Source organism: Chrysochloris asiatica, unplaced genomic scaffold (genome assembly GCF_000296735.1).
Source record: "Chrysochloris asiatica unplaced genomic scaffold, ChrAsi1.0 scaffold00041, whole genome shotgun sequence".
Lineage (NCBI taxonomy): Eukaryota > Metazoa > Chordata > Mammalia > Afrosoricida > Chrysochloridae > Chrysochloris > Chrysochloris asiatica.
In genome coordinates this window covers 20583608-20599371 of record NW_006408559.1, presented here as the reverse complement: position 1 = coordinate 20599371, position 15764 = coordinate 20583608, and the positions used below count along the sequence as shown (strand labels likewise).

At 45.2% G+C, this 15764-nt stretch overlaps 1 protein-coding gene across 1 annotated transcript in view; it reads right to left on the bottom strand.

Annotated features, from left to right (window-relative positions):
* The window catches only part of CNTNAP2 (contactin associated protein-like 2), a 1478157-nt gene that overhangs the window by 171821 nt on the left and 1290572 nt on the right, over nucleotides 1-15764 (bottom strand). The window lies entirely within an intron of this gene.

Below are 15764 nucleotides of genomic sequence, written 5' to 3'. Positions count from 1 at the left end.
GTTAATGAGGACATGCCAGTGTTGCGTGGGTCCGAACCCTAATCAATTCTGTAGTCTAAGAAGACCTGAGTAGACAGAGACACACAACTGGGAGAAGGCGGATGTCATGTGAAGATTGTCTACCAGCCAAGGAGGGCTAGGACTATAGATAAGGTAGGAATTGGCCCAGTCAAGACCCTGATGTGGACACTGAGACTCCAGAACTGTGAGAACATAAAGCTTCCGGTAGCTCTTGTGATGTTGGTGTTGTAGCAGCTCCAGGAAAATAAGACACGTGGTTATGAGCTCTACCTCTGGACATGGTAGAATATCACATGATACCGAGATCCACGTAAAATGAAATCCTTCACAACTTTTCAATATTTTCTCCATTTATCATGATACTTAGGACATGTTCTCAGGAGGGAGCAGTCCCTGGAGAAGGACATCTTGCTCGGTAAAGTAGAGAGTCAGTGAAATAGAAGCAGACCTTCAATGAGCTGGATTAACACATTGGCTACAATGAAGGCCTCAAACGCAACCACAATTGTGAAGACGGTGTAAGACCTGGCACAGGCAGTGCTTTGTTCTGCTCTCAAAGGGTTGCTATAGGTTGGAACTGACGTGGCAGGCAGCACCTTCCATCACCACCACCATCACCAGTCTTGGAGCTGTCACTTGTAGGTTGTGCCAAATCTCTGGGTGAAATGATTGAATTCAGATTCGTACCTAGCAGCAGTGAGGATGAAGCTCTGAACAAGACTGGTGGTAATCAAAGTTGAGACGCTTACTCAGGAAGTGCCCAGGATGACCCAAGGGGCACAGACAGAGGATGGACAGTAATGATCATATAGACAGATGGACTTGCTATATATCCAGGAATAAACTTGTAGATCTATGGTCAACTAATTCCTGACAAGGGTGCTAAGTCTATTCAGTGGGGACAGAAGAGTCTCGTCATTAAATGGTGTATGGCAAGTCGGGTGTCCACAGGCCAAAGAAGGAGACAGTGTGATCCTTGCGGGACACCCTAAACAAAAACACATTCAAAATGGAGCAGGTGCCTGAAGGTGCAAACGAAAACCATAAAATTCTTAGAAGAAAACATAGGGATATGGCTGTAGGGTCTGTTTTCTAGCACAATAGATTATTGTATATGGCACCAAAGGCATGAGCAGCAAAGGACAGAGTAATATACATGGGAATTCAAACTCAGTATTCATCAAAGGACTTTGTCAACAAAGTGGAGAAACCACTGCAGATTGGGAGAAATTCTTGGAACCATGTGTTGGATAAGAATTTGCTTTTCAGAATGTATAAAGAACTTTTGCAACTTAAAAGCAAAATGACAGATGACACTATTGAAAACGGGTAGAAGACTTGAATAGTTCATTAAAATGATTAACAAGCACATAAAAAGATGGTCAATGTCATTAGACATTATTGTTGTTGTTAGGTGCTGTCAAGTCGGTTCTGACTCATACGATCCTATATACAACAGAAGGAAACACTGCCCAGTCCTCACAATTGTTAGGGTGTTAAGTTGTCACTACTGTGTCGATCTAGCTCACTGAGGATCATTAGCCACTAGGGAAACTGAAATTGTAATGAGACGCTTCCTCTCTGCCCTGTCCCTGAACGACTGGGATCAAATGCATGCAAAATGAGATGTTGGTGAGGGTGAGGGGAAACTAGAACCCGTGTGCATTGCTGGTGGGAATGCAAAATGGTTCCATTGCTGTGGTTAACAGTTTGGCGCTTCCTCAAAAAGTTACATGTAGAGCTACCAAGTGACCCAGCAACCCCACTCTTAAGTATAGACCCAGAAGGATCAAAAGCAGAAACACAGACAGAAACATGTGCAATGATTTTCACTGCAGTAGTGTTCACAACAGCCAAAAAGATGGAAACAAGAGCAAAGTGCATCAACACAGAAACGGATAAACTCACACATCACAAAGGAACACTGCTCAGTTATGAAGAGCAACCAATCCTGTTGTGTGCCACAGAAGGATGGATCCTGAAAACAGTATTCGGAGTGAAATAAGTCAGTCACAAACCCAAAGACTTCGGATGCCACTTATATGAAATAGGCAAACATATAGAAACCAAACTTCCTCATGGCTTCCAGGGGTGGCAGGGTGGGGAAGAGGAGGGCCTTGCCGAGAGGTCCCGGGGGCGGGGGTGGGTGGGCGGTGGTGGAGTCATCTGGAACAGTAGGATGAGATGGTTGCACGACATGATGAATGGCATCAACATCACTGAATTCAACATGCAAAAATGGCTGAACTGACACAAAGAAGAGAAAAACTAGGATGTCCAAAGTGAAGCAGATGCTCAGACCCTCAGGAGGCAAAGGAAACATTCCTTCCGGGATCCCACTTTGCAGTTAGAACCCTCTGATGCTGATTTTGTGGTAGGGCACAGTGGTGTCAGACATCCTGTGCTTCGCTAGTGACCACGGTGCGTGGGCTGCGGCACGGGGTTCGACAATTCTGTGTTCCATAGTCCAAGCTCACAGCAAAGTGAGCGACATGAAGCCCACCTAAAATATGTCTGCTTAGGAGACTGGAGTGTGGGCAGGCTGGGTTCTGATGGGGACTGGCTTGTGGGGAGTTGCCAACATGACTTGAAGAAGGAGTGTGATTTCAGACCCATGGTGTGTGGCCAGCAGAACCTGTAGGCATTGTGGCCAGATCTCATGAGCTGAAGGAGTGAAGGCCTGTCTGAAAGAAGACGTCTGCAACCTGTGGACAGTGGACCCTCATGGGATGTGAAGTACGGGGAGACCATGGCAGTGAGAGTCAACCTGGCTGCTTGTTAGGGATTGAATTGTGTCTCCCTAACCAACCATTTCTTGGAAACCCTATGTAGGATCGCTATGGGTAGGAATCAACTTGATGGCACTTAACAACAATAACAAAATATGTCTTGGAGTCCTGGTGTTGTACTGTACCATAAGCACTGAACTGCTAAGCCCAAGGCCAACAGTTTAGATCCTATACAGGGTTCTATGGGTCGGAACCAACTTGGTGACACTTAACAACAACGTATATGTTGTAAATCCTACTATATCTGTGATTCATAATCCCATTGGGAATGTTGTTTTTATGAAGTGCCGTCAAGTTGATTCTGACCCATAGAGACCCTGTATAGGGTTTCCTAGAAGCAGCTGGTGAGCTTGAACCACCGACCTTGCAGTTCAAATGACTTTGCAGTCTGACGCATTAGCCCACAGCACCACCCCAGGTCTCCACTGGGAATAGGTTTTCTTTATTATGTGAATGAGTATTAGTTTAGGTGTGCCTTAAATCAATCTCTCTTGAGAGATAACAGAGCAGATTAAGTAAGCAGGCATAAATGGGGGGCTGGGAGACCACCACGGAGCTAAGGACCAAAGCTAAAAAGAGATAACACCTTCCTCCAGAGCAAATCCAGAGCAAGTCATTGACGAGAACCAGCGTCTCGAGTCCAGATTTCAGCCTCCTGAGCTGTGAGACAGTACGTCTTTGTTTATTAAAGCTGTCCACTTGTGTTTCTGTTAAAGTAACACTAGAGAGCCAAGACAAGCACCGCTGGAAAATTCATCTGAAAAGACAGAGGTTTGGGTCTCTTTGTCTTGCCTCTTGATGCTATTAAAAGTGATGGGAAGATTCAGCCACTTGAGAATCTCAGTATCCTTTAAAATGAATGTAGATGAGAAATAAAGGGCATTGGAGAGAGTTCTGGCTGCTACTATCTGGTGCTGCTGGTCATGCAAATTTGAAACCACTGGATGGTGGTGGAACCAAGCCTCAGAAAGCAGTGATTTCCACAGGCTGAAAGTGGTGTTTTCTGACCTTTCTCCAGGCATACGGGCTCTGAGAAAGAACAGGGCGTTCACTTCAGGCCAGAAGGACAACAAACAGTGTGTACTGGATTCTGACAGGACCAATCTCACATCTTGCCTTGGCAAAACTTTATGGGGAGTTTCTGGGGGATTGATTGTTTCAAGAACAGAAGGACATTTGCCTACAGCGGCAGGGGACTCCATTTCCAGTTCATGGTGGAGAGTGGTGGCTGTCTTACTCCTTAATCTTCCTCCCTCCACCTCAAATAGGTCACGTACACATGCACAAGCACATCGTGCACGTACATGTGTAAGCTCACACAAATGCACACACAAGCCCCCACACATGTGCATATATACACACTCGCACATGCTCACCCACATACATATGTACATACAGTAATATGTATGTACAATGCAATGCTCACACACAGATATGCACACATGAACTCACATACACATAATGCATTCCTACAAAACACAACCACACACATGGTAGCACACATAAATACTGTACATGTGCACATGAAACAGCACAATGCACACACACATGCACATACATGTACAACACAAGTGACACACATGCAAGCACATAAACATGTAAAATGTGCACATACACACACGCTCACACTCTTGTACACATGCAAACATATACAACACACACATGAGCACACACCAGCACCCAAACACATGGTCCTTTACACACACATGTAACATATACTCACGCACATGGCCACACACATATCTGTATGTATACACACATGTGAACACAACACATATAAAACCACATGGTCATACTATACCTGTGCAGTACACATATCTACACATACACACATAAACACAGCAACACAAGCAAATATGCATACATATATGTGAATGTTTATGTGCTTGTAAGTGTGTAGGTTGTAAGTGGGTATGCTCATGTGTTCATACATGCATGAGTGTGCATATTGTTGTTGTTAAGTGCCATCGATTTCGTTCCCTATGGGTGATAGGGACCCCATATAGAGTTCCTGAGGAGCAGCTGGTGGGTTTGAACCACCAACCTTGTGGTTCAAACTGACCTTGTGGTCCAGTGCACTAATACGCTGCACCACACCAGGATTCCTGAGTGTGCATATGCATGCATGCTTGCACTGGGTTGTTGTGTGCACACACGTGTGTGTACAGCTATATGTGCACTTGTGTGAACACACACGTGCACATGAGTTCATGTGTGCAGTGCACACAAGCATGGACACTGTATATATGTGTGAGTGTGCATTTGTACACATGTGTGCTTACACATGGGACTGCAAAACATTCATGGCCATATTCCATCATCTTTTAATTCTATTTTTTCATGAACATTTTGGAGCCCTCCCATGGACACACAGATTCACACACGCACACACACACCATCTATCATCCATCTACCCATCTGTCCATCCTCCACCCATGCAACGTCTATCCATCGTCCACCCACCCACACCTATCTATCCATCTATCCACCTATTCATCCATCCATCTGCAATCTGTCTGTTAGTCTGTTTCTCTGTTGTTATTTTTAGGTGCAGTCAAGTTGGGTATGATCCACAGAGATCCTGTGCACAGCAGATTTAAACATGGCTTGGTCCTGTGCCATCCTTACAATTGTTGTTATGCTTGAGCCCATTGTTGCAGATCTTGAAGGTTTTCCTCTGTTTTGATGACTCTCCACTTTACCAAATATGATGTCCTTCTCCAGGGGACTGGTCCCTCCTGAAAACATGTGGAAAGTAAGAGAAATGAAGTCTCACCAACACCACTACTAAGGAGAAATCCCACTGCACTTCTTACAAAATGTATTTGTTCATTCTTCTGGAAGTCCATGGTATATTCAATATTCTTCACCAACACCATCATTCAAGTGCATTGATTCTTCTTCAGTCTTCCATATTTATTGTGTAACTTTCACATGTGTAAGAGACAATTGAAAAGATCAAGAGTTAGAATCCACTCAGTGTCAACTCACAACACATGTGTTGGACAAAGATCACCCTCGAGGGCTGCATGAGCATCATTTCTCCAGTATCTTGCTTGGTCTCATAGTGCTGACTCATGTACACATGGAGACTCGTCAAGCTTGTGAGATTGTCGGAACGCACGCAGCTGAGGCGGTGTGAGCCGCTCTTCTGCCTCCTGCAGCCTGGCCTCCCTGAGGCCTCCTTTGCCACACATCTGCCCAGCTCTCCCTCAGCTAGTTAGCAGCAATCCTTCCTGAGGTGGCGGCTGATAATGGCTTGATGTTTCACTCACTGGTTTCTAGTGTTTCAATAAGGGGTTTCAAAAGATTGAAATGCCTCCAAGAGCCAAATTAATTAATCTCTAATGGTATGGTTTCAAGTATCAAGACAGAGTGCATATAAATATTTCAATATCTATGGTCTATATTTACATTTACAACGATTATCTAGTGGGTACCTTGCAGTTATGACTATGTTTCAGTGTTAACACACACACACACACACACTCACACACATGCACACTCCCTCTCTCACACATTCACACTCTCATACAACACTCTCTCTAACACACTCACACACTTTAACACACACATGCTCTAACACACTCACACATGCTCTAACACACACATTTTAACACACACACACTTTCTAACACATTAACACTCCAACACACTCACACACGTTAACACACATACTCTAACACACTCACACATGTTAACACACACACTCTAACACACTCATACACTCTTTCTAACACAGTCACACCCTCTCAAACACACACACTTACACACTCTAACACACACACTCTCTCTCACCCACTCACACACACACACATGAAAACTTACAGCGTAAGAATTTTGATGAATTAAGAGGCAATGTTAAAACAGATTAAATGAAACCAAATAGTATTAATTTTTCACTATTGAAAAAAATCAAGTGAAAAATTTCAAAATTTACTTCTGACAATGAATTTGGACATTGACTGATTTTTTAAAACGTAGAAAAAGAGGTTAATTTTCATACTTGAGAAAAAAGATAGCATAAATGAAAAAAATGTTTAGCAAATACAATAGTGTCAAACCAACTCACTATGTTATATGGGAGAAGGTTGTATGAGAATTCATGATTTTTCCTTTATAATTAAACTTCACAATGTCTTTCTTTGAAGACTATTCATGGGAGATTTCCTCCTGCTTCATTTCATATAAAGAGCCCTGGTTGTGCAGTGGGCTAAGCACTGGACTGTTAGCTGAAAGGTTGGTGGTTCAAACCCACCAGTTGCTTCATGGGAGGAAGATGTGACAGTCTGCTGTGGTAACAATCTGCAGTCTTGGAAATCCTATGGGGCAGTCCGGCTCTGTCCTATAGGATTACAATGAACTGGAATTGAGGCAGTGAGTTTGGTTTTAATTCATATGTTTGAAAATCTACAAAGTATTCCCCTGTGTATTAACCAGATCCAGTTAGTTTTTGTGAAGTATCACAGTTCTGTTAAGGATTACATCCCATGAGTGGAAATGTGGTATTCCCAGGTGGAACTTTAGGGGATTTATTCTATCTGATATTCTCTCTTCTAAGAACTGACGGCTCGCCAACCTCAGTATGTACTGCGATGGTCTTCAGCCTTAGCCTTAGCTAGCCTACTCACAAAGCCTTGCCAGAAACCTGCCCTTTGAACAACTTCTCAGCTACCTCTGAGCAGGTGACCTTTTCCACAGAAGCTTCACCAAGGCTGTTTGTTCATTAGATACCTGACTAATTTCGGACCACCATGATCTTGAACTTTCTGAACAGCAAACATGGGATTCATTCTTGTTACTGGTGCAACCCAAGCAGAAACTTTCCAGGGCTACAGGGACAGTGAGCCCGGGACTCACACCTGGCTCCCACGTGGGTTTCTGTGAGGGTGCAGGCTGTCCAGCATCCGAGGGAGCTCTCCACCAGGCAGCTAGCTTCTGGAGTGCACTGCATCCAGCAGGTGGACGCTCAGATACCTGGCATTTCTTCTTGATTTCTTGGCTAGCTATCCAAGTTCTTTTAGCGTTGAGAGCAGTGTTCTCACTGGTTCGCTTCCCTGTTGTCTACGTTAACGTGCGTCACTTCTACTCAGTTCTATTCTCAACCATAGCATTTATGTCCACGGATCTCTTGGTCCAGTTTGTTGGCTGCACTGCCTCCACCAGGACCCTATCCACAACTCTCCGTTCTTCTATTGACATTGTCTCACGGTGGCAGGACCACCTTCCCATTCACAACTCCATATCCACAACTGAACCCGAGAACCGAGAACCAAGCTAAGATTCTGGAAGGACTTACTTGTCTGCTACGATTTCCCAATAGAAGCTTAAAAAAACAAGTCTAAAGCCAAACTCATTGTTCTCTCCCCAAGAGTGGCTGCTCTGAGCAATGACACTGCCCATGGGGCCACCTACGTCAATGCGAGTCACTTCTACCTATGCCAATGCGTGTCACTTCTACCTACGACAGTGCGCGCCACTTCTACCTACGTCAGTGCACGTCACTTCTACTCAATTCTAGTTTCAACCACCGCTGTTATGTCCACGTAACACCGGACACCAAATCTTGCCAAGTCCAGCTCCTAAGTGGGCCTCAGTCACCCCCTACTCTCTTTGCCCTGGTCCTTGTCCTCTTGGCTCTAGTACTGCCCCCTCTAAACCACCTTCCACACAATTCGTCAGCTTTCTGCAAACAACACGGTCCACAAAATGTCCTAATCTCCTAGGACTCCCACCTGAAGTACCACACACTGGGGGTTATGACGATAGAACTGATTGTCTATCATCGTTCTGGGTGGTGTGAGTCCCAATTCAGGGGGTCAGCAGGATCATGTTCCTCCAGAGGTTCCAGGGCCCTGCTGACAGTGTCTAGTGACCCACGGTGTTTACGGACTCGTTGACCCCCTGACTCTCCTGGTTACCCATGGCACCCAGATCTTGGGCTTCAGTAGGATTCCTGCTTTTCTCCACTGCTTCGGGCAGGAGAGCTAATTTCAGGTCTCAAGTCACGGAAACAAAACACAAGACAACAGAGAACCCAGCTGGGTCTGGAAAACATTGCTTGTGCCATTAAACAAGCACACTTTTAAGGATGTTGGAGAAAGTATTACAAGGATAAGAGTCAAATGAAATTAGAAAGAGAAAGGGAGAGAAAAATGAGAGGGCCACAGTGTGAGCTAAAAGAAGTTTAGTTTGTGATTTTGAAAGGTCGTTAACTTATAATGATGTGGAGATGGTGGTGGTGTGCCACCCTGTATAGGGTTTCCGAGTCTGTAAATCTTTTATAGAACAGAAAACTCCATCTTTCTGAGGAGTGGCTGGTGGATTTGAACTGCTGACCTTGTGGTTAGCAGACTAATGCAAAACCCACTATGCTATCAGGGCTTGTTATAATGACATGTTGTTGTTAAGTGCCCTTGAGTCAGGTCTGACTCATAGCAATCTCGTATAGGGTTTCCTTGGAGCTGCTGGTGGGTTTGAACTGCCGACCTTGTGGTTAACAGTCTAGTGCTGATCCCACAGCACCACACCAGGACTCCATAATGGCATGTAGGAGAGGAAAATCAATACAAGCTTCATAAAATGTTTAAGACAAAGAAGGAAAATACAATGTGTCATGAAGTTGTTCCGACCCATAGCGACCCTGCATAGGTTTCCTAGGAGCGGCTGATGGGTCTGAACCATTGACCTTGAGGCTACAACAGACCTTGAGGTCTAGCGCGTTATCCTGCAGAACTATTGAGTAAATGTTGTCTCCTTTCTTAGTTCTATTTCTGATGGTATCATTGATACTTAAGACTCACGGGCACTTGTAGAGTGGAATAAAACGTTGCCTGATTCAGTGTCCTCCCCGGAACCACTTGCATGTCAGACTATGTCACTCCACAGAGTGTCCACTCACTGATTTTCTGAAGTAGATCACCAGGCTTTTCTTCCTAGTCTTAGTCTGAGAAATGGAGCCAGTCAAGCAGCTCTGAGAAACGCAGTTGCCATGACAAGCCTGCACAGGACAGTTTGGAGCTGGTTTGCCTTAGGTGGCAGCAGGCATCGACAGCACTTTCTAAAGTGGAGATCTGAGGGGGTGTCCTGAAGACCAGGACGAGAATGGAGATGCTTCTATTAGAAGGTGGAGCTAGCCGACAGGCATAGCATCCTCATGTTGTTGTTGTTAAGTACCGTGGAGTTGGTTCCAACTCTGCACAGGGTTTCCGAGGCTGCAAATCTTTATGGAAGCTGAAAACCTCATCTTTCCCCCATAGAACAGCTGGTAGTTTTGAACTGCCGACCTTGAGGTTAGCAGCTCAATTCGTAATGACTACACTACCAGAGCTCCTTATACCATACTGTAAATCCCCAATGAGGCATTCTCACAGCCCAGCCAGCACTTGGTGATGATGTGACAATAGACAGGCTTTGTGAAGCTGGTCAGCTCATCTGTGAGGACATCCCAGAGTAGAAACAAACCCATGTGACCTGCAGGTTGAAATGAGGCAGAACCCTATGTCGGTCCCTTCTAGAAAGAGCACCCTCATTTGGCCCCAGAATGGATGGATTCGGAACCAGCCTAAGATGACGATTTGTTTTTCTTTTGGATATGCTAAGACTTTTGAACCCTGTTTTTAAGTGCCATCAAGTCTGTTCTGACTCACAGCAACCCTGTATAGGCTTTCTGAGGAGCAGTTGGTGAGTTTGAACCGCCAACCTTGAGGTTCACACTAACCTTGCAGTCCAGTGCTTATCCTATAATGCCGCACCAGGATAAACTATACAAACTGGAACATAAGTGATATGTCCAGATGCGATACTGGAAATGAATGGAAATAAAATATAAATCAGGCTCAGGCTGATGAAAGAATTTAAGTTCACTGTGAACTGATTTTAATCTAAGAAAACCGATGACCTTTGTGGTAACAACCATTTTGTGAGAGTTTAGCATACTTTTAAGGTATTTGAAACAGAAAAGCTGGATCTATCAGAATTTTGATTTAAATTAAATACGAAAGGGCATTTGATTACACAGTTCTTCAATCAATATTTCAATGCTTGAGAAATTTTAATTGGTTAAATCTCTGAGTCTTGACTTATTGTGTGAGTAAACAAATAATCTATATATATTTGGAAAATACCGATAATTATGCTTCAAGAAATATACGTTACTTAGTTTATGAAACTGGAAAAGAGTAAAGAAAGCAGTGGACTTCTGTTGTGGCACTATTGGAAAAACACTGGACTGTGAGCCACAAGGTTTCAGGTTCAAACCCACCAGCTGCTCCTCGGAAACCCTGTACAGGGTCGCTATGAGTCAGAACCAACTCAGTGGCACTTGACAACAACCACAAAGAAAGTACACAGAGAAACATTTCTTTGTATGCACAAAACCTCTTAGACAATAAAGACTCAATCATCAGAAAGACATGGCTCTGAATTGTGGGAACTTGTCATTGGGCAAACTACACTTTCAAAGGCTCAGTTCTTCTCTGCCTGTCATTTCAAGATTCAAAGACTTTCATAGGACAGTTCCGGGCTTAGACCCAGAGACCGGTGGAAAAGTTAATGCACAGATAACACCCAAAGCAAACCCACTGATGCCATTTGATTCTGACTCAGCAGCCACCTAGGAGAGAGGAGAACCGCCCCACAGCTCTCCACGGCTGCAAATCCTCTCCTGTGGATCGGCCGGACGGTTCGAACCAGTGACTTTTAACCAAGATGCACCAGGGCTCCTCAAGACACCATGTGGGTGGCAGAGTCCACTTACTGAGCACTTGTTAGGGTGTGTGAGTGGCTGGCTGGGTGGCTAGAGCTCCTTTCTTACAGGGTGGGTGAGAGGTTGGGCTTCTTTGCTACTGGACATTGATGAGTTGAATTCTTGGATCCCAGTGCAGGACGGGATGGGAATCCGAAGTCGATGTTCAGGTGAGTCTGGCGCTCTGCAGTCAGGTGGGTGAGACCACCCGATTTCCGTGGGTACATCTGCTGGCTGACCACATTGCTCCCTATCCTCCTCTCCCCTGGGGACCCAGGAGGAATGACAAGTGCAGGGACAGGGGATCCCCTCGCACCTTTAAAATCGCCCCCCATGTCCTCCGGGCCTGGCGGGTGGGCTCGTGGATTTAATCTGGGTTAGGGTAAGGGACACATGGGCAGCAGTAGACAAGCACCTGTGGGCAGGAGTGTCTGTGGACAGAGGTCATTGGAGGTGGCCCCATGCTCACCTCTCCATGTCTTCCTCAAGGCATTCTTCACCTGCTGGCATACCACAGGAGGACAAGGTGCTCCCCATCCACTTGTGGGGAACAGGAAGGTCCCTCCATGCAGCATCTGGCAGATGGTGTCCACCTGCGTCCACCTGTGTCTGCTTCACCTTTGACCTGACTTTCCTCATCACCACCTGCTCCCCACACACCAGACAAATGGTATTCCACTTAGAGACTTGTGGGTTTCTTTTTAAGACAAAGAAGAATATGTCTAATCTTAGACAATTCCAAGGAAAACTTGTATTCAATAAAAATAACTGTCAAATAAACCAAACTTTTTGACTGAAAGGAAGTCTTTGACATTTGATTGAAAACGGTGTAAGAGCATAGTACCAAATAGTAACACTTCCAGTGTGGTATCTGAGAGATCCCTGGTGATCTTTTTTTAAAAGTGTTTTATTGTGAATTACATGATAGTTTACATGGGAGAGCATTCGTTTCCCTGGTGTTCTTTTAAAGACGGTCCCGACTCACACATACTGCAGGCAGCTTAGTGGATGAGTAAAAGTCGTGTGTTCTTTCTTTCCTTTTTTGGGTAAAAGACACTTTAAAAAAAGCTTGTCATCTTGTGAGAATAAAAAGCGATTGTGGAAACACTAATATTGAATCGCCAGCTCCCTCCTCATAGAAACTCTGTAGTTAAAGCGACTTTGCAATCTGAGACATTAACCCAGGGCCACACCAAGACTCCTCCCTCCTCATAGGAAAGGGTGGAATCCACACCCAAGGCTCCTTGTCTTTCCCGAGGGCCACAGATGAGGAGACACCCGATGGGGAGACACGTGGGCGTCTCTGGATTCACACAGACAATCCAAAGAGAACTGGGGTACCTCCCGCAGTTTTAGTTTTCCGTACAGGTGGCCATAATCAACCTCATAATGGCTGCGAGCCGTGACCTGTGTGCACCTGGAAACCTTCATTTATGATGTCACCCAGCCCATGAGTTGGACCCCAGCAGAGCGAACAATCGTCATGCTAACAGGACACCGGAAGCTGAGCGGTGACTGAGAGGCTCGTTTTCCCACCGGACTTGTCTGGGGAACCCCAAACTGCCTGGAACAAAACGTTATGAAACAGACAGCGGCCTAGCTGGTGGACGCCGGAGACGCGTGCATTTCTGATCCCCCTCAAAGCTTCTCCCAGCTCTCTCCCCGAGACTTCTCCACACAACCTGTCATCACATCGCTAAACCCTTCTTGCAACTCGCTAATGAATCATCACGTGATGGGGTTAGGGTCACTCTTCAGGCCTGGAACTGAACTCCCCTCCTTGACTGAAGTTTCAGTCAAACAATGGATGGGCTATAGAGGAACAACGCTAGGAAGACACCATTACTTACAACAATCAACCATTTAAGATGAAAAAGGTGCCCTGGTGGTTCTGTGGGATACGCACTGGGCTGCTAACCACAAGATCGGCAGTTCAAGCCCACAGTTGCTCCAAGAAAGACAAGGCTGTCTGCACCCATAAATGTTTACAGACTTGTCAATCCTATGCAGAGGTGCTGTGGGTGGGAATCGACTGGGTGGGGGTGAGGTCAAAGGGCAGCATTTGTCCAAGGACAACGTTAGAAAGACCATGAGAAAAGCAGGAACGTAAGTGAAACACACAGGGAGGAAGGGATGTTACATTACTGTTGTCGTGTGCAGTCCAGTCGCTTCTGACTCATAGAGACTCCGTGTGGGGTTTCTGAGGAGTGACTGGTGGGCTTGAACTGCCCACCTTACAGTTAGTAGTCCAGTCCTTATCCTACAGCGCCACACGAGAGTGCTTCATTGTGAGATTGCAGCACAAAAAAAGTGTGTCAATTGTTAAATGCAAAGCAGATTTGCTCGCTAAACCTTGACCCAATTCACAATAAAAACTTTAAAAAAATGTTTGTTGTTGTTATGTGCTGTGGAGTCGGTTCCTACTCAGAGCAACCCCGTGCAGGGTTTCTGAGGCTGGAAATCTTTACAGGAGCAGAAAACCTCATCTTTCTCCCATGGAACAGCTGGTAGTCATGAGATTAGCAGCCCGATTTGTAACCGCTACGCTACCAGAGGTCTTTTTTTAAAAAAAAATGTAGCCTTCTTAATATTAAAACAGTTGCTTGTCCCCTCCCCCAGTCCACAGGTTCCTCAAAAAGAGGAAGAACAAAAAGGAAGGAAGAAAAAGAAAGGATAAAAGAAATAATTATTTTAAAGGATTTGAGGGAAGAATGGCATTGGAGGTCTGAGAGCGTCAGGGGCCCAGAGATGAAAGAAGGGAAAATGCTGTGGGTATGTGACATGGTTCAACAAGACCCCTGTGCTTTGATCCTTGGGCACCAAGCCTGGGAGCCTCCCCATTCCTGCAGTTTCTGACCAACACCAGCATTTCCACCAGGGGGCAGCAGGAAACAAGGATTGACTAGAAATGGGCCTTTCAGGAGCCGTGAAGGAGGTATTCAAGGAAAAACAAACACAGGTAGTCGTGTAAGAATTCAGATGAAGAAGCTCCAGAGTCAAGATCAAGAAAATCAAGTCCTCTGTGAGAATACTTCTCAACTGTGACTTGGTGCAGCAACAGAGAGATGGCAATCAGATGAGAATAGGGCATCTTGGGAACACATGGGTTTCTGAGACTCTGCCTGTGGCCACGTTGGGGAACTCAGATCCAGCACATAAACGCCTGTTTCAGGGATAAACTAAGGAAGAACCCAAGTGCTCTGGCTTCCTGTTTGGAGAAAAAGAGCAAACAGTCAGCATCCCAAGTGACGATTCCAGAAGTTAATGCAGGCGTTCATCAGTGGTGTGCCGTTGTATAAAGTACTGTTGAGTCGGTTCTGACTCAAAGCCACCCTACATAGGGTTTCCAAGGAGTGGCTACATTAAGTAATTGTGTTCCTCGCCTCTAATTTCCTAGTGTCTCTATACCTGAAGCATCTTTAGCGCTAATGGTCACATTGTCACCCAGCTCCAATGTTTTGAGAAATAAACACCATTGGCCTTTGTTCATTTCAAGCATCTGGGGAGGGGCACACACAATGCCTCAGCACTTTCCTGCTGGTGGGAGAAGACACATCTCTTCAGCCTGGAAATCCTGTAAACCTCAGCTTCCTTCTCAGGCATTACAACAGTGTCCACTCCTCCCAGAGCTGACCTCTTCCTGAGGCGCTTATGTTCCCGGGCCCCTCTGAACCTGCTGCATCTCCGGCTGGGTTTCATCCTATAAACCTGTGCTTTCTGCTCTGTTGCTTACTGGAACACCTACATAACTTTCCTACAGTTATGTGTCAGGTAAATGACAAAACGCCAATTCTAAATTATTATAACGTTTAAGAAGACCGTTATTTTGACTATTTTCCTAAGCTCCATTCATTACCTGTGATTTCTGATATCTTGACAAAGCACAGCAATGAAAAGAGGGGCAGAATCTCCTGTCTGCTTTGTGATTCCACTGATATGAAACGGGACATACATACCCCATTGTGTCCACTGATATGAAACGGGACATACATAACGCATTGTGTTCACTGATATGAAACGGGACATACATAACCCATTGTGTCTACTGATATGAAACGGGACATACATGCCCCATTGTGCCCACTGATATGAAACGGGACACACATACCCCATTGTGTGCACTGATATGAAATGGGACATACATAACCCATTGTGTCCACTGATATGAAACGGGACATACATACCCCATTGTGTTCACTGATATGAAA